At 37.0% G+C, this 19,659-nt stretch overlaps 1 long non-coding RNA gene across 1 annotated transcript; it reads right to left on the bottom strand.

Annotated features, from left to right (window-relative positions):
- Positions 1–14,836: 14,836 nt before the first annotated feature.
- LOC138332863 (uncharacterized) lies at positions 14,837–19,649 on the bottom strand. The gene is made up of 2 exons (XR_011209897.1): positions 19,446–19,649; positions 14,837–16,094 (listed from the first exon to the last, which is right to left on the bottom strand). It is a non-coding gene; the product is annotated as an uncharacterized lncRNA (long non-coding RNA).
- Positions 19,650–19,659: the final 10 nt, after the last annotated feature.

Raw genomic sequence — 19,659 nt, 5'->3', positions numbered from 1 at the left:
CTCGTTTTAAGAATAAGATAATCACTGGAAAAATCAGAAACTTTTTTTCAATTACGGAGCAACAATATCATAACTACTGGATCAATGTCAATGCCACTTCCCAGCAATGCGCTTTGCCCAAATTTTGGTTTCCATGGTAACCAGATCATTATACACAGTTTTTTTTAACTATATGTAACATTATGTCAATTGTTGTAACATGGATGTCTATAATCTGATACATCACGTGATTTTATAACGGTTAACATGGAAACATAATGGAAAGACATTTGGTTGCCATGGTCTGAAATAAAATGTAAGCGGGGCGGGGTGTGAGGAATTAGCTATTGGCTTACATTAAACACTTCACTCGTGTGACCTGATATCAAAAGTGTTTACTAGAAACGGGAAAATTGGAAAAGGCGATGTTCACTTATAGGATTCCATGAATCTTCACTACAGAGACCTTATGAGTGCGAGTTTATCCCCTTCCAGACAGCATTTCTAGCGATTTTCGCACTCGATCTCTTTCTAGTACAAGCGTCAATATGATTGAATAATTCATTTTCATAAAGATTGTTTCTGTCAAAGGACAAAGAAGCAAACATGACTATTTCTTAATTCAATACATTTCGCTTTGAAGGTTTCTTATATGCTGGCAGAATATAAGATGTTTGGATATATTTCCAGATAAATTACAGAAACATTAAACCTTTCGAAATAGCAATTTAGAAATTTGCTCCATCTTAGAAGTGGAGATTTAATTTTAATTAACTTGTTTTTACTTACCCAGCAGTCACTGGAATACAAGTACTTTTCTGTATATGATCTCTACAGTTGATGAATTCCGGTCGTTACTTTCCATTTTAATGCCAAACTGATCATAATATGTTGTTTCGTTTAATTTGAGGAAGAACCAACCTCGGGCATGGTAACTGATGTTGTAGGCCGTGTATCTATCGACAATGTCAATGAGGTAAACCTAATCCAAAGAGAGATAACTCGTGTATCATACAACCAATCACGAGAACCTAAAGCGGTTGCCATACAGCATCACCTATGTAATGTGACGAATATGATTATATACAGAATAGGTTAGCGGTAAGAGTGATCTAGCTTGAAACACAAAAGAGTTCTACCGGACAAGAAGTTGGCTTTTACTCATACTCAAATAAGAAAGTAAGATCAGTTTAAATGCTGCATGTGTTCGCTTATATTAAATTGTTTTTACTTGTATTTGGTTGCCACACCTCAGTTGAGTGCATTAAGTCAAGCTGAGAAAGGTGTGTAAAGGCTGTCAAAATATCCATTAAATGATAAATCTGAATTTATCGTGCGTACCGGGCATAGTGAAACGTTTTATTTATCGGATTCAGCTTACCTTAAACTTTATTGTACATTTTCCCATATTTGTATTGTAATCAAAATAAACAACTTCCGGTCATGGCCGAAGACAGTCGATTCTATGATCAGCTCTCCGATTCTACAAGCAATTGTGTGAATTGTGTGGATTTAGACGTACACCGATGTGAACTCTGAAACCATGCAAAACCCTTACACGTTCAATGCAAGTAATCAATCTGGAAATTATGATCATTCCGAAGAAAATTGCGGTGAGTACAGTTTACGTAACACCAGCACGAACACAGGTAGTCGTACAGAAGCGGACACTTCCAACACTGATCAATCATGTCCTGATATAAGTCAGATACAGAATCAACAGTTTATAGACGAGCTTGACCAAACCCTGTACAATTTGCCAAGAGATTCCTATATACCCAGATTACTGACTTTAACAAAGCATGACGATAATGTCCTCCAGTGGTATATGCAAACATTGTTCAAACGAGCACAAACTGTTCCAAACTGTCCGCAACGTACCCTTATTTCGAGGAAGTCTGCCCAAACAAGTTCCAAAAGTGAGAAATATGCCAAAGACTGTCATATTATAAATATGTTTATATGTGGAGACGATTCAGAAATAAATAGTGTATTTACTAAAGGTAGAGATGAGGCTCTAGACCATGAAACCAGACCAAAGGAAATTCTAAGATCGCTCCAATGTGATAATAATGCTCAAAGTACTACTCCAAGTACCTCACAAAACCACTCTTCTGTAAACCTGAACACGTCAAGAATTCCGAATCCAACATTACATACAGTGTTAGAACGTTTAGACAATATTGAAATGACGTTGAAGTGTAATACAGTTACGGAGAAAAGATTAATAAATGCACTTGAAAGTATAAAAAAAGAAAACGAAAGTCTTTGTGTTATCATAAGGGACCTTCGAAATACTATTTTGAACAGTGGAACTTCTGCAACGTATGCGTCAGTTTTATAATCGCCGAAAATCGACATAATACCGCCCGTTCAGAGCCCCACCGATACCGTACTCACATTACCGAGTGATACAAACGACTGTACGAGTGAGAGCGCAGCCAATCATTAAGGAAACGTAGATAGCTCACTAACTGACAGACCGGTTTCAAGTGCGTGTAACGGTACCGGTACCGCTAATAAAAGTGTAAACACAACACCGGGGATACAAAACAGACAGATACACCAACCATGTATTTAAAATCAAAATCACCAGAAAAACTTGAGCATCGAAATAACAATATGAAGACCAACGCATATACCAATACTAATGAACTTACGGAACGTCAAAAACACGGTGGTCCACCAACTGACGTCTTTGTAGGAGTAAAACGGAGAAAATAAGCTCGGTTCTACCTGTGTGGCATGGTGCCGAATCTGTAACGGACAAAGGAATCAAAGTCACTGATCTCGTACTATTCAATAACAAAGGGAATACATATTCGGCAAAACTCAACGTCAGAACGGATCTTCGGGTCTATGTGTGAAGAAATTTATGAGTGAAACAGCTAGTGACGTAATTATCATTACGGAGGCAAATGTGGACAACGATAAGTGGAGTATTCTTGATGATATTCATTCAGACTATTTTGTTGCTCCAAGGCCAAACCCACAGACGGTACAACGGATAAACAGAAGACTGTTATCATGATTAAAAATACAATATATCACAGCGTAAATATACTTGAAAACTCAAGTACGGATCGGATCGTCGTTATACAAATAAGTAACAACGAAATTGATTGTCTTACTATAGTTGGAATATACATGCCCAGTAACAATGACTTGAATTTGTATGACTTAATATTACAGCAATTACGAGATACTTGCGTCTTTTACTCACGAACCGGAAAAGTTATCATAGCGGGAGATTCGGTGATAAAGTTGGTTCTCATTAGCACTGTCGTCGTTTTTTCTACCATGCCGAGCGCCTCCCCCAAGACGTTCGCAGTGATGTAGAGTCTAGTGTACTCAGTAAGGGTTATCCCCCTTTAATCATCAAATTCACAACACTACAATTTAATTTCTGTTCTCGGAATTCACGTCATGTATTACAGTCACTCCGGAATCACTATTGCTGAGTACATTTTTATGCTGTGTAAAGCTCAAACGATGTGATTGTTCTTAAATTAAGTTGAACATTCCATCAGTTTAAGCTGAGTTTATCTCGAAATTACACGGTGTAATTCTACTTCAAACAGTCAAGCTTACCAGGTACCTTGAAAAACTCTCATCTCAAGCCCCATGCTGTATTTTTCCTTGTGTTTTCCAATCAAAGTAGTCCTAGGTTAGTTTTTAATTTCCTCCAGTGTTCCGGACACAGTAGCAGACGACGTTCTAAGACGCTGGACGATGTTTTTATGACGTTTTAATTCATTTGGTATTTGGATAGCGTCCAAATAGTAATTACTGCAATTTAAATGTTTTCGTCTTGATTTTCATTTTAATTTCATTAATGCCAACATTTTATATTTAAAGTTTAATTATTTCGAATACAAATCCTATGTGATGATAGCTACTACAGTGTAGCTTTGTTTATTGTTTACTGGCGGCCATGTTTGTTTACATTGTTTGTATTCCTACACAGAGACCTCATCACTGTAAATTGCAGACATACTCTCATATACTATAATTTGGTATACTAGTGTTATATAGGCGAATGCAACATGGAATGTAAATATATTCCAATGAACCAATACTATCCGATGATTCGCGATCTTGGAAAAAAGCAACTGTTGAGAACTTGATTCTATATCAACGCCAACTCTCAGAAAGGCTCAAACTACTCGAAGATATGCCTCTTAGGACTCAATATGATATAGACGCTTATACGGAAATACTTACCTTGTCGATAATCATGTCAGCAAACTTGACAATACCACCTGTAAATAGGAACCCACGTCTCAAACCGTACTGGACACGTGATGTCAGAACCGCTCACATGCATGCGCTAAATGCAAGGAAACAATGGATTTACGATGGTCGACCAAGAGGATTTCATAACAAATCATATAAGGAATATAAGGAAGCAAAGCGTTTATTTAGAAATACCCATGATTTAGCCTACGAACAATACAGACAAGAGCTTGAAATGGAGCTTGAAAATACAGCGGATTGTGACATTAGGTTGTTTTGGAAAATCATTCGCCAAAGAAAATGTCCGAAAACAGATCGAAGCCAAAGAATCATTTTTAACAACAACCCTCATGATACACCGCGGGAAATATCTGAAGCATTCGCAAGTTATTTCGAAGGAATATATCAAACTCCACTATTTCGAGAAAATATTATGACACTATCCGAAGAATATACAGATCAAGAGGCTCAAAATATGCTCAACGCACCGTTTACATTCAATGAACTCAGAGATGCTATTCAGGATACTAAACTCAACAAGGCACCAGGTGTTGACAACGTATGTAACGAACATCTGAAATATGGAGGACGCGATTTACTGTTATGCACTCTACGGTTATTAAAAGCAATCCAAACATATCATTTTATTCCGAAGACATGGAAACGCGGGATCATTATTCCTATATACAAAGGTGGAAACAAATCCAAACAAAATCTGGACAATTATAGACCGGTCTCGCTGCAACCAGCATTATACAAGATCGTGGAAAAGTTGCTTCATTTAAGACTTCAAGATTGGCTCCTACTGACGAAAAACAAACTGTGTATACAACAACAAGGATTTCAAAAGAAATTAATTTGTGAAACTGTAGCATTCAACCTTCGAGAATGTATTCATTACAATATCGAAAAACAGCAATGTATATGCCGCTTTCCTGGACACTCGTAAAGCATTCGATACAGTATGGCATGAGGGAATTCTGAAGAAAGTGTAGAAAGTCAACATTTTTATATCTGATTTATATCATTGACCTTTTGAAGGAATTAGAACCAACAAAGTTTAGAACAAGAATCTCTGAGATAAATTGTGGTAATCCAGCGTTAGCAGATGATCTGGCATTATTGGCTACAATCCCTGCGTCATTACAAGAACTTTTAAATATATGTGGGCGGTACTCGAACACATGGCAGTTCGAATACAATGCAAGTAAAAGTGCAGTCCTAGTCTTTGGAAAAACTACTATTAACCCTAACTACAATTGGACATTGAACACAACAAGTCTAACAATCGAAACTTCGTACAAACATGTTGAAATGCTGATAACTTCTAACCTTAAAGTTGGTGATGCAATATCAAATGGAATTCAGAAAGGAAGGAAATCATTTAATCTGATGACAAAGTTTGGTCAAAATTGCAAAAGTACAAACCCTACAGTAATCGCCAGGCTATATAGGAAAGTCATCCTGCCCAGTGTTTTATACGTATCACAATTCTGGAATAAACTATTAGTCAAAGACGTTCAACGACTCAATGTCTTCCAACATGAAATCGTTAAACGAACCCAGTGCTTTATAAAATCTACTCGATCAGACATTGCCGAGCCAATGCTCGAAATGCGAAAAATCGGCGCAGAGATCGACAAAAAGAAACTACTATTTCTACAAGCTATTATCGCTTTGCCATCAAAAACATTAACAAAACAAATATTTTTGTCGCGATTATACCAGTATTTGGATCTACCTTCTGTACAAACTGGATTTATTCCTGATATTATCAAGCTTTTGAAAAATCATACTCGTCAATGTCATCTTATAACATATGCAAAGGCAGCACAATTTCCCTCCAAAATTATGTGGAAAAGGATAGTTAACTCATCGATATCTAACAGTGAAAATATGTTATTAAGAGATCGAATGCACGCGGAAGGAGATTTCCTAAGATTCCAATATATACATTGTACCTACAGTTCACCTCATATATTATGGAAACTACATTGCACACCCACAACACGATACGTTGCCAAAATGCTAGCCTTTGCTCCAACTTGGAATGAAACAGTGTGCGAAAAATGTGAAGAACTGTATATAGATCCCGTCTTACATTTTACTACTAAGTGTCAGCATACAAAATTGGACAGGATTCAATTCATGGAGAAGGTTCTCGCGACATATGGACCGGAAGTGTGCACTTATATTGATGATATATCCCACGAACACTTTTTGAGAATACTGTTCGGAATGGACTGCCAAGAATTCAAAAATATGTTTACCTCAAGGGCAGAATATATGCTGTTTCTTAAAGATGCTCCACCGCTGACAAATGGTATTTTTTCACTATCAAAAACAGGAGCAGACGATTTAGTATTTTTCTTCAGTTACAAAAGTTACTTAATTTACACCATTACCACCATTGAAAAGTTTGAGCTTCTAATTTTACTTCAAGTTAAAAATATAAAAAAATAATTAATTGCATCCCGAAAAAAATCCGTGCTACTATATCCTATATGGAATGAAGTACTGATTGCGCATGTACCAAAGGCGAAGTAAATTATTAATATTATTTTTTGTGTTAATTATACATACATACACACGATTAACCACTAATTATTGTTCAAATGATGAATATCATTTATGCTTTGTCGGCGGTGGAGCATCTTTAAAGACGGCGTACAATTTCTAGAAATTTCGTCAAGACATTTTCACTAGTATAAAAACTTGTTCTAAAGAAGCCTTGTTGAAATATCCTGTATGTAGACTTTAATAGAATCTGACTACTCATTTGATATGTAAAACTGTAAAGTTTTGTGAAATCCTTTTATTTTGTAAATCTCATCTTTGAAGAATAAAAGAATTGATTGTTCTTTTCTGGTTATTTATTTTAATATACCGGTTGAATGTAATAAGGGGCGATATATGTACGCCTGGTAATAAGTATACATGTCTAGATTCATTTTCGATAACAAATCAAATCAAATTGACGCAGGCATATTTATATACATGTAACTTGTCCTTTATATCGACCTGGATTGATAAAAAAGTTTAACGTTTAAAAAGTTTATGGTGCATAAAGTGGCGACTCTTCATCATTCAAGAAAAAAACGAAATAATCCACTTTCGAAATCCTTCATGCCAGCGTTCATCTTAAATTCGTTGTGGTGACCTAGATATAGGATATATGGATCGCTACTCTGGTTTACGGAATATCGGGATTTGGCCGCATTTGCGCGAATTAGCAAAGTCTGCAAACAGAGCTCTTAGTGCGTTGATACAAAATATGCTGGAGGGATGTCACTAGGAGTTTTCAAACAACTATACACGTCACTTGTGGAACCTGTACTTTTCTAATGTGCTGGAATTTGGGGTCATAACAAATACAGCTTTATCCAAACTGTTCAAAATCAAGCATGTAGCTTTTTCCTTGGAACAGGTAAAACGGCTCCAATATCGCAGCTAGAGGTGACCGTGGATGGAACTCTTGTCAGTGAACCAAAATGTCGAAATATGCAGACTTTGGCTTAATTTAAAACATTGGAATAAAAAATAGATTACCTAAAAGTACTTTAGTGTTCATAACTGGTCCTTATCGGTCAATGGAAGCTGGGAAAACAGAGTGGTAATTAAGTAATTATACCGAAGCATATCATGGGTTTTAGACATAGACAATTGTTAGTTTAAGTTCGTAGTGGTAACTTAAAGCTGAATATAGAAAAAGGTCGGTATTTTTGTCCTGAAGTACATTTAGAAAACAGACTTTGTACATTATGTAACTTAAACTGTGTGGAAAATGAATGTCATTTTTAATTGTATGTGATTTTTATTCAGATTTTTGAAGACATCTTCTCACTTTGGCAGAATCATTTTTTGCAGTGTTTAGCCTTTTAAATAATCAAGATAAACTAATCTTTTTTAATAAATGAAATCCAATCATCAAATTATTTTACCAAGCACAATATATAAAATGTATAGTAGAAGAATGAATTTTTAAGTACAAACTACAGATATCAGTGTCTCGTAAGCCTTAGGATTGATATCAATTTTAAATTTGAATATTTTGTACAAGTCACAATTACTTTGTTTTATGTAAATTGATATGCGACACTTAAATACATTGTATTGCATATTGTTATTGTCAGAAATTTACCCACAAACATATTTTCATTCATTCTTGCACTATACTTTTCATATGAAATAAAATAAACATAGTTTGTTTTATCCTCGGTTTTATCTCAAAAGGATGAACGTACTGATTTATAAGTCAATAGCTTTGAATTAAGACTTAGCTTAATTTCTTGGTATAATTATGTACATATCCATCTGACTTGTGGCATTTGTACTTCAGGTAATAGCAGGGTACTGCCAAGGAATAGTTTCTTTCATTTCGTTTTCTCCTGGCCAAGGAAATGTTGCAGGATCTGATCTTCCAGGAATCCTTACTAAAGGTTGCCACCATGGAGGATTTGTATCCTTCTCTGGAAAGATATACCCAAATAGCATTGGTTCTGCCCATGCCCACTGCTGACTGTGTGAGGTCATTTAGTACAAAGAACAGAGTAAAAACTAAAGAACCGACACAGCCAGAACATTCTGAACTCGCTGATGACAATCCCCATAGAATGAATGGTTTAGGAGAGTTTGACTTTGATTCATGTCCGAAGTTCTTTGGACAGATAAAGAAAAGGAAAAAATCGTCATGATACAAAATGTATATCAATTCAGGCCAAAGTACTAAAGAAATCTATGATAATGATAAGTAAATATGAGGTAAAATATGTTAATGAGTTATATTTTTGGTAACACTATATCATCATTTAGCTGTGATACAAACTGTGCCGCACCGCGCCACGCCGCGCTACAGTTTGCAGTTGACAAATTACCATAGCGCAGTGAAAAAACCCTGGGGAGAACACTGGTCGGACGAACCAGCTATCCGGCACTGATACAGGGAACCAAAAAGGGCGCTTAGTTATCCCCAACACTCTACAAGTGCTTCAACAACTACTTTCTAGAAGCTTTCGAGTACCACTGAGTTGGAGCTTCCATAGGTACCACTTACGTTGGCGCCCCTACCATTGCTGATGATATTGCACTATTTGCAAAAAAGCCACTGAAGTTAAGCCTCAATGTAGCTTGCGAATTCCAGGAAATATCGTTTCAACATCAATATAGCTAAAAGCGGAGTGGTCATCTTTAACAGTTCTACTACATGTAAAAGGGAGCCCTGCGCATGGTCCATCAGCGAGGACAGCATCTCCGAATCCCTCCCAGCCACTCACCTTGGAATATTACGGTCCATAAAAAAAGGCTCAAAAGCAATCGATGAAAGAATTAAAACAAAAGACAGAAAGCAATCTACGCTCTAATATGAGGCGGTCTACATGGGAAAAATGGCCTAAATTCATTAGTTTCCTACCATATTTACTCCTCAATCGTCAGATCGAGATTCCTCTACAGTCGTGAAGTTACCTACTGTCTGAGGTGGAGGTGAAGAAACTACGGACACTGAGATCCATCCTGTCGCTCATGGATAGATGCGCTAACACTGGTACCTACATCCTCACATGAACAACCAGAATTGAGATAGTACTGGAAGTAACTACCCTGACCCATTTTGACTCCGAACACGACATCGCCCGTCGCCAACTTGTCATTAAAGACAGCATAAGCGTGTTTGTACACGTCAGAAAGATACTAGGTAATTACTCTTTCCCATCTGCATTCGACCTCATCGCAGAACCACCAAGCAAGCTGAAATGAAAAGCGATTATCAGAGAGGCGATCAACAAATTTTGGCTCCAGCAGTGCATCGAGGACCAATCCTCCAAGTTGTCCGCCTCAAGCCCCACCCTATAAGGATGTTTAGTGACCATTGCATTATGAGTGCTATCCTATGCTTAGTTTCAGAGAAGACGTTTATATGAAAATAGTCAAATCGACCAATTTGGCCCCGCCCATCAGACCCCCGGGAGTCGGCCCCACCATTTCTAAAATTTTCAATCCATACCCTATAAGGATGATACCGTTGCATTTTAGTGCTATCACATGCTTAGTTTCAGAGAAGAAGTTGTTTATATGATAATAGCTAATTTGACTCCTTTTGGCCCCGCTCCTCAGTCCCCCGGGGGTCGGCCCCATCATTTTTACAATTTTCAATCCCAACCTCATAAGGAGATGCTACCGTTGCATTTTTAGTGCTATCACATGCTTAGTTTCAGAGAAGAAGTTGTTTATATGAAAATAGCCAATTTGACTCCTTTTGGACCCGCCCCCCAGGCTCCCAGGGGTCAGTCCGACCATTAGTGCAATTTTCAGTCAGCAGCCCAAAAGGATGCTACCTGTCAAATTTTGTTAAATTCTGGCCAGCGGTTATGAAGAAGAAGTCGATTGTTGACGGACGGACGCCTGACGACGCGGAATCGCATTAGCTCACCTTGGTCTTTTGGTCATATGATATTGAGCACTGTTTTATTGTCAATATTCGGTGTTTTAAGCATATGATAACTTTAAGGTTTATCGTATGTAGAATGGACATATTCAGATCTCAAAATGACTATAGACACAATATCGGGATGATCCTGTCTAAAAATGCTTTTCGGGACACAAATGGACGTAGTGCTGGAATGTTTCAAGCTTACGGATATCACATTTAGCCAAGTTATTCCACAGTTCATATTCAAATAGTATTGACAGAAATATCAATTTTCTTCCAAATACTAACAAGTGTAAGAGGTTTTAATTGGTGTTTACACAACCAGTTCCCATGCGAGTGATGGAATGTAGCATGTTACGTCCTTGTCCTTGTCAACGGCGTCGACGTTTTTTCAAATTGAAGGAGAGAATTCCTGTATGCGTCTCTGTCCGCAATATGGATTGCATGTTGATTAGCTACCAATATTGGCAAATATTGACGTCGCTAAACATGGATTTCCACATGCAATAGATTGAGGTGGGTCACTGACAGATTAATGAGCACATCATTGATATCCAGTAAGTATGAGAAAGTTATCCCTCTTGCCAAACTGACCTTTTTAGCTCTGTTGGCCCGAAGGGCCGGTGAGCTTATGTCATGGCGCGGCGTCCGTCGTCTGTCCTTTTGATTCCTTTAAATCGCTACTAGTCCAAAAGTTCTGCATGGAATGTAACCAAATGTGTCCAGAAACATCCTTTGGGGACGGAGACATAGTTTGTATACATTTTGGCTATAGTTTGTATACATTTTGGCTGTGACCCCATGGGCCAGGAGGGGCGAGGCCCAATAGGGGAAATAGGGTTAATCATTTTTTGTAGAAATTTTGGCTCTGACCCCCTGGAGTAGAAAGAATGGGTCCTAATTCCTTCAGAAAAGAAACAATGATCCTGTATTCAGAACATTACTTGACATTACAATAACCAGGTGAGCGATAGGGCCCTCTGGGCCTCTTGTTTAACTTTGAGCCACCATTATGTTGAACAGTTTGAATAGCAGCAAGGAAAGTATATATTCGTTTAACAATCACACTTTTAATAAGCTTATATAGCACTGGTGGTGCTCAAGGAGGGTTTAAGTCACTTTTCATCTTAAAACAACCTTAGTTTAAAAATAGGAATTATAATTTTAACATTTTAACTCTTTTCAATTTACTCTAGATATTCATTTCATGATTAAAGAAATTATTTGGACAAATCGTTTTTCATTATTTCCCCAAAAGGTCTTTCATGAAACCAGTGTTATTTGAATGAGTTTGTGTTGAAAGATACTCAAATTAAAGGCTATTGGGCCTTTTGTTATGACTTGCCCTCAAGCTTTTAAAGGCTCACTACCTTTCTAAAACTGCTTTTAATTTTTGAAGTTGGAATATAAAACGAGATGCATAATTTTAAAGAGTCGGCAAAGATATTAGCTTACCCTTAATACTACAACTATCATCACCAACAGCTTTACATATATATATAGTAACAATAAATGAAATATTTATTTTCATAACGCGGGTCGTCTTATGTTTCCTGCCATCGTCCTAATCACCACGCGTTGCTTGACTTAAACTGTGCCAGACGGCACGACAGCGAAATGAATCTTCACTGTTAACATGTATTACGCAGGAAATCTTGCATTTCTTTGGTGTTGTAATCTCATCTTAGGCCATCGATATATTTTTTCTTATGTTATTATTCTACTTAGGAAACCTTTTATTTTCTGTTTCGGAAAGGTAGTGGGCCTTTAATGTAAAAAAAAACAATATTGGTATTTTTCACGCGTTGCATATGGGTCAATTGCAACATCTGTTTTAAGGCATTCAAAGTGTATAGCAATTATTAAAGATCCTTCCCAAACTCTGGTCTAGGTCCAATAATATAATGATCTCATGCTAAAACAATCATGGTGTTCAATATTACAGACATAATTAAAGACAACAATGGCTTACTTAAACATTGATTATTTCAACAACGCAACTGTCTATTCTTTTACAAATCTTATTTAAATTGTATATTTTCTCCCTCTGGAAGACAATTGATTGAAAAGTTATTATTTCAGCTTATAGCCAATAGGAGAAACCAGAACAAATACTTACTTATTAAAGCAGAACATCTTGCACACAAAACCGATGTCAAAAATAATTTCCAGCCAAACACTAAAGGTTATATTACAATAGCTATATGGGACAAAGAAGTAATTCCAACCGTGTGGACTAAACAATTGTCAAATTTTTCGAGGCGATCTGCCCCTTTATCAAGACACACAAAACGAACACTATTACATAATATGATACGATCAGTAATACGAGACAATGAAAGTAGACAAATATTAAGCAGCACAATAGAGCACAATTAACCCTTCGGCAAGTGGCAGCTGAATGCCGGATCTACTAAAATGTAGCCATGTGGTGTTCGGCAGAACGCTACAATATGAGCGGTTACTGGAAAGCGTGCCACCTGTGAGGCGAAATTAATATGGGCTCATTTGTATAGGATATAATTTTATATTATTAGTCGCCTTGCTCCCCGATGTGTGCAAAAAATCCTAAATTTAGTCGCCTTTTACCGGGTAGCATATGCAAAGATAAAAAAAAGAAGAAAAAAAAGTAGAAAAGAAGGAGAAAAATGCCGGAAGTAGGGGTTAATAATTGAAAAGCGAGTAATCAATCGATGTCAAATGTAATCTATATATATTTAACGTTCGTCAATGCCTTTGGGATAGCGGGTCTGTAGAAAGGTAATCCAGAATCTCTCTCTCGATCGACGCTTGGTTTGTGTCCAGTAGGAACACTGCTCAATTGCAATCACCTGCATGTCTTTCCAACTATGGCTGGATAAGTTAAAATGTCTGGCAACCGGATACCGGATAGTCAGGTTTGTTCTGTTTGATAGACCAGCGTTGATTGTTGATTCTGACGTTGAATGGACCGCAGGTTTTCCCAACGTATTGCATTGTGCATTTCCTACACGAGAGCAGGTAGATGACATTGCTGGATTTGCATGTCAGGTTCTGTCGGATGTTGTATGCTTTGTTGTTAATTGCACATTCAAATGTGTCTGTGGATGCTGTGTATGGACACATCATGCACCGTTTATTGTCTCGTGTCTTGAATGAACCCGTTTGTGCAGCAGGAGCAAGAGGAGGAAGTTTTCTGCTCACTACAAGGTCTTTTACATTTTTTGGTCTGCGGTAGGCTAGTAGCGTTGGCTCTGGGAAAATACACTTAAGTTTGGTTGATGATTCGATGATTTTCCAGTGGTTCCTAAGGATAGAAGGGAGATTTGGTAAGTTAGGATGGAATGTTACCACACATGGAACACGTTGAGTGGTAGTTCTGGTTTGGTATATGAGAAGATTGGCTCTATCTAAGACTTGTCGATTTCTTGGTCGATCAGATGCGATTTGTATCTTCTAGAGAGAAGGTGGCATTTCATCTATTCTCTGTTCGCACTGGCATTCGAAGGTGGTATTGTCGGATTCGTAAAAATTGTGAACAGGGAATGCTTCTGGTGGTATGCGAGGGATGACAACTGGTGAGACAGAGGTATAGACGAGAATCAGTAGGTTTGGAATACACGTCAGTACTAATGGCCCCTTCGACTAAGGTGGATCTAAAATCTAGAAATATATTGGCATCTGATAATATATCGGCGATGAGCCAATAAAATAGCTACAATTTCTATATATAGTGACAATATAGGACAAAGAAGTAATTCCAATTGTGTGGATAAAAAATATATCAAATTTTCGAGGCAATTTGCCCATTTATCAAGACACACAAAACGAACTTGATTACATAATATGATGTGAACAGTGATAAAGGGGCAGATCGCCTTGAAAATTTGACAATTTTTTTTGTCCACACGGTTGGAATTACTTCTTTGTTCCGTACATGTATTTACCATTTGAAGTAATTCGTATCCTACAGACTTACATTTGAGGGGATCCCATGTTATCTAGAAAATCCTGTTGATATTACTTCTTTGACCCCTATAGTGACAATAGCTATAGTGACATACGGGGTATGCAAAAATAGGTTTATGACATGAGTGAAGTTACAGAATATCAGGTGAATTATGTGGCAAAATGTATTGCTAATTGATGAGTGCTGTACATGTATGTGAAGGCAAGGCTATCTCCTGAAGGAAAACATATCAAACAAAAGATAAATGCAATTCTACAAATTATTTATTAAAACTACACTTAATTATCCATTCACGTTTCTTCAACTAAATGATCACAATGAAGACTTTTTGCATGTTTCACTTCAATAGTACCAAACATATAAAAATTAATGTAATACTAATTCTAATATAATAATACTTTTTCTGAATATTTTTTTATAAAACAATTTTATAATTCTAATATAATAATACTTTTTCTGAATATTTTTTTATAAAACAATTTTATAAACAAACAGACCACATTTGTGAATCATGTGTACCATAAATTATATACATTAATGTATTGTTTATACAATGTAATCAATTAAATTGTGATATCAGATTCTGTAAATTGAGATTCAGACTGAAGCAAAAGTACATGTTGATCTTAACATGTCTTCTCCAACAAAAGAAAACTTAATGTAACTTATCGTAATCCAATCATGCCTGTAAAAGTACAGAATTGATTTAATCCTGCCGTTGTTTTAAACCTTATTGACTCGTTTGTTGTTAATTGATACAATGCTATCATACATTCAAAATATTTACAATGCCTACAATTGTAATTCATATAATGGCAATGCAAGTGTTCAGTAGTCATTCCTTTGCATTGTCTTTTAAAGATATGTCAGCTAGGCATAAAGTTCTACTTCATAATTTAAGAAAAAAATTTAATTTAAGTACATTGTAAAACTTATAACATAAATTACACCATCAACATAACATGAAGCACATCCACATTCACAACCAGATCATTTGGTCCAATGCATATGCAACTATACATATATTTGATAGCAGGTATAAGCACCAGAACCGTGTTCAGGATTTAAGCTTGATGAGTGGAATGTTCTTGGTTGCTAAGCACTTGTCACATACCCACTCCGCGTAAACTTCCTGAGTTAGCATATGGAAAGCTGGCTCACTGAGTCCAGTACATATTCGATGGAACCAAAAGTTACAACCACTCTCACAAAGGATAGCCTGATCATTGTCATGTACTTCTTTATGGCAAGCTCCACATGGATAGATGGGAGGAGCGTTGGGGTTAGATGGGTTAAATACCATTGGCTGGTCATGTGGATAGACTTTTCCTGTCATGTGTTGTCCTGGAGGCCCAGGTGGTCCAGGATGTGGGCCATGATGTGAGCCTGAAGTAGGCGGGGTATGGCCAGGGTGATTGTTCATACTGCTTCTCTCAAGAAAATGACATCCACGGATTAGAAAAACTCTTCTTTGGCTAATGACTTGATTGTGTGTAACAAATTCTGAAAAAAATACAATGATTGAATAATAAGAATCTTTACAATAAATAAAATCATGTTGATGTTTTGGTTAGATAACACATTTTTATAAAATACAATATACAATGATAAAAACTGAGTGATTTTAGGTAGCTGCAGTAGCCGGTGAACATACCGTACATGTATGCCATGATGTGATGTTCATTTGTCAGTCCACATTGCGTTTAAATTACCATTATATTTGAGATCTGCATGGATTAAAACTATATTTGTCCAGAAATGTCGAAGCTGAATTGCTACTAATCAAAGATAGCTATTTGATGCATTAAATTGTGATTTTACCAGAATTTTACTGTTGTGAGGATATACACAACCTATATTTATAGTATGTTGTAATGAATGGTGGGAGGAGCTGCTTACGAATGGTGGGAGGAGCCGCTTAAGAATGGTGGGTGGAGCTGTTTACAAATGGTGGGTGGAGCTGAACGAGTGGCGTCAGACACGAGCTTATAGCTCCACCCACCATTACATCTGAGATACCCTAATTGTAGTACAGATCCAACATACTTTAAATGAATTGTAACATGGCCCTGCCTACTTTCAGTTAGAGAGATGTTATTGCACTCTAGCATCGCCTATACTTATAGGACAGATCAGGTTAAGGGTCCACCAATCAGAAGTAGTTTTCCATAAAGTCGAGTTACTTCTCTTTCAACCAATGAAATACTCCCATTTTCCAATCAACTTGTTGAATTGACACCAAATCTTTCCTAATTGAAAATACTTTTGATGTTCGATCAATTCACTTAGATTCGGTCAGTTGTACATGGGTTATTGAAGAGTAAGGATCTATTTGAACTTTCTAATGACTGGGAAGATATTTTGTGAGATGGCTGAGACTCACGACCAGGTAAGGATTTTATGTTTTCCTTTGATTTATTCTACCTCTCACAATATGATTTATCATCTTTTACTTAGTTTTGATGTACTGACGAAACCCTGTGCTCAAAACCTTGTCCACATAATATTTTTTCATAGATATGTATATATATTTGTGCACGCTTTTAACGTTTTTTCTATGGCCACATCTCCTACATGTAATATGGTGTTTCGAGTTTTAAATTTGTGTTGTAAGTAAATCTTATTAATATAATGAACCCCTGTTGTTGGAGCACCCATTCACTTTATTAAAATTTTATCAACGATATTGCTGTATTTTGTAGGAGATCTACATCAAGGCCCTCGGAGGAACGGGTCCATTTTATCATTGTCCCCTGCAAGGAAATTCAGAAAATTCCATTCGATTTGGCACTCAAGTTGTGGGTTTAAATAAACTTAAGACATTCATGAAAGTCATTTGCATAAATACTGGACTAAAAGGAAACTTCACAGTTGTAAAAGAACATGCGCGACACAACTATATGCAGCAGGCGTACATGAACAAGAAATTATGAAATGGAATGGCCTTCGCTCTCAGGCTAGTGTCTGTCAGTGCAAGCTGCTGTCCGCGGAAATAGAATGCCACTGTAGTATCTATCCTTGACCCGCCAAATAACGAAATACTGACGAAAACTGTCTTCCAGTAAAAGGTTTAAAGGCAGACAACGAAAAATCTTCATCTCCGGGTAAGTTGTTTGGCCAGTGCCTATATATATGCAGAAAAGGATGTCCAGAGGGTCAGTGTTCTATGGTTGTAGCAACAATATTGGATACAAACAGTAGTGCATGATTCGAAAACTTATATTTTTCTGGGGTAGACAATTTGTTAAATTTCAGTTTTGACAACGTTGGAACTTTCTCTGTAAAATTGATTAAAAGATTTGAAAAAAAAATCTTTCTTTTTAATTTCTACATTTCCTCGCTTTTTGTGGGCGGAGCTTGAAACTCTTCTGCAATCGTAACATATTCAGTTGTAGCACATCTGAAACTTGACCAAGTCAAGTCTCCATATACAGGACCGTGCTACAACTGAAAATTATTCAGTTAATGCAGAACACTTTTAAGCTCCGCCCAAGGAAAGCACGGGATGTATAGGAATTTACATGTATAGAACATAAAGATCAATGGGAAATATTGAGAACCATGCATGTTACAATATATATAGAATAGATGAGTGTTCATTTCATATGAGATTTTATGAAACGAGTCTAAGAAGTTTTTATTTTTGCTAGCCTTGGCAAGCAAAAATTAAAACTTCCAGACTCGTTTCACAAAATCTTATATGAAATGAACACAGATTTAAGATACTTTTTATCACATAACTCCAAAGACCTACATAACAAAGAATTTCACATTAAAATATATTCCGAAAATCCAGCAAAGGCTGCTATTTTGTCCCGCCGTCCTCGTAATCCTGACATCATTTTATTGTTTCTGTCTGATATGTCACAATGAATTTCCAGCCAATGAAAATCATTCCAGGTCATATTACGCTAGTGATATGCAAAAATATTACACGGGCAAAATCACTGGATATTAGGCGCATATGTGATAAAAGATAATTCTGGTGCAAATATGATCAGAAACATATGTATGTCATTTTTATAGTTGTCCCTGGTAAAAAACCACTTGCTAAAATGAGAAACATACTGTATCATTATATAACCGTTGTACATGTAACAGGAGAGGAGAAAATGTAGCGGCCAGCTGGATTCGAACCTGGGACCCTCCGAACACTAGCCGAGTACTCTACCGACTGAGCTACCTGGTCATTGATGATCTACCCAGTCCAATCCCGCTACACTCCTCCCTCCTGGGTTATTTAGTTGGGCGCCAATTCTGTAACAGGAGAGGAGAAAATGTAGCGGCCAGACCAGGATTCGAACCCGGGACCCTCCTAACACTAGCCGAGTACTCTACCGGCTGAGCTACCTGGTCACCGATGATCGACCCAGTCCGATCCCGCTACACTCATAATATTTCTGCTAAAACAAGCATAAGCACATTTTTTCACTTGCTATTACTTGCGGAAAAAACGAAATAGCCTGAAAATCAAGCCCTGAGTTTCAGTATAATTTTCAGATGGTTTGATTACGACTTTGGAAAGCAAAAACAACTTATACGATTACCTAGAGCGCCTTCCGGTATTTTCGGCCGTTTTCTGTAAGGGGGCCGAATAAACCCGAAAATGAATTGTAGCTTGGCAGGTTTTAGTAGGCCAAAATACCTATCACATGCATGCTAATATATCTGGCGATTTATATGTCGTTGGACACAAATCTTGGTGTTTAGAGCACAGCAAAAATGGTCATCTCTGTACTGTACCGAGTTGTGTTCCGAAACGTTCAGAATAAAGGCCTATGTTGATCTCAAGCAGTCTGCGAACCCTTATTTGATATAATAAACAACATCTTTGAGATCTTTAAATAAACTTACAATCAAGACTCTTTTGTCGTATTTCTACAGTTTTAAATCGTCATGTAGTATGGTGTACTCTGCGACCACTCTTCTCGCTTTGTGACAAACCGGAAGTATACAAGTGAAACTAAAAACAGCGCCACCAGCTTAAAAAGAGGCACGAAAGGGAATGTTACATTTTCGAATGACATCGAATCAATATCGAAAATTGTGTAAAAGTGCTATGATATCA

Source organism: Argopecten irradians, chromosome 10, assembly GCF_041381155.1.
Source record: "Argopecten irradians isolate NY chromosome 10, Ai_NY, whole genome shotgun sequence".
Taxonomy (NCBI): domain Eukaryota; kingdom Metazoa; phylum Mollusca; class Bivalvia; order Pectinida; family Pectinidae; genus Argopecten; species Argopecten irradians.
The sequence above is the reverse complement of the archived record's forward strand: the minus strand, read 5'-3'. Positions and strand labels throughout refer to the sequence as shown.